Source organism: Nematolebias whitei, chromosome 15 (assembly GCF_014905685.2).
Source record: "Nematolebias whitei isolate Nwh7 chromosome 15, NemWhi1, whole genome shotgun sequence".
NCBI lineage: Eukaryota > Metazoa > Chordata > Actinopteri > Cyprinodontiformes > Rivulidae > Nematolebias > Nematolebias whitei.
The window spans coordinates 10086460-10087921 of NC_056512.1; positions in this window are offsets into that span (position 1 = coordinate 10086460).

Below are 1462 nucleotides of genomic sequence, written 5' to 3' on the forward strand. Positions count from 1 at the left end.
TGTACCCCGCCCCTCGCACAGTGATTGCTGGACATGGGCACCAGCGACCCCCGTGACCCAAAATGGAATAAACGGGTAACGATAATGGATGGATGGATGGATTTTATCAGGTAAATGTGTTCTTGTCTCCATGATTATTATGAACTGCTTCTCATTATTAGACATCACAATAAACAACGATGTACATGTTTGAGCACTTTCATTGCTTTTTGTGTTAAGGGGAAATGACTGAAGCATCAGTTCATATTCACACGTCATATTAGAGAAATAAGTCTTTCAGTTCATTTCTAATTTAGCCCAACTATATTTTCTTGTAAATTTTTTATTATGAAAAATATCTCATTTATATCTGTCTGACAACAATCAGTTTTATATAAATCCAGTTAAATCACTTTTCTATATCAATAAATTGTTTTCAATTAATTATTTTTGTCTTGTCTGACGTTTCTCTTAATTATTTGGTTTTCTGAAACTTTGCTTTTGGTTTTACAGTTTAGGTTTGTAAAGTCACAGTACTTCTGAGACAATGTCCCTTGCACACATAAGACCAAAGAACAGATGCTTACCCTTAATGCATAGCAGCAAATGCACGATGCCATCATTTGAGCAGAAACCACAGTCTACCAAAAAAAATGGTTTGACAGCTCAACCATCCAGGTAGATAAATCACAAAAAGGTTAAATCATGTCATCTGGACAGTTTCCTTTAGGAAGAAACGATTCATCTTTCACCAGAAAGACTTCATTAGTCTGAGGCCTGCCACTGTGTATGAGTGAGCTTTCAAACCTTTTTCTGAACCATTTTGGCCTCGGTGTCCTCAGACTGTTTCTGTGAGTAGCAAGTTGGCCATCTGGCCTAAAACATTTGATTGTTGAGTGATTGTTTGGGACGGATGGTCTCTTTTTGCATGTATAAAGTCAATTTCTGTGAATTCCTCAGAGCTGGTTTGAAACAAATCAAGGCGCTGCTATTTATATATTTATAAGACAGGTGTTGGTGGCCGGCCTCAGACTGACCAAGTCTTTTGGGTGAAAGACGAAATGATTCTCCCAAAAATAATCTGTCCAGATGACATGATTTAACTTTGGTTTTTTTGGTCACTGACCTCAATCAACTAAAGCAACTTTGGAATTAATAATATGGCAAAAATTATCCACAACCAAGTGAGGAGCTGGTGAAATCCTGCAGCACTGAGCAGTTACAAAAAGACGACGCGTGGGAAAGTGGAGGTGAAAAGAGTGTACTGTCTTTGGATTGGGTTGTGTGTGTATGTGTGTGTTGGGGGGGCGGGGTTCTGCCTCAAGTGGAGGAGTTCGTTTCTTGGTATTTTGTTCATGAGTGAGGGACGAATGGAGCATCAGACAGATCTGTGCTGCTTCTACAGTGTTGTGGACTCTGGTGAAGAAGAGCTGAGCTCTGTTTACAGGTTGGTCCAGGTTCCAGCCCTCACCTTTGGTCCAAA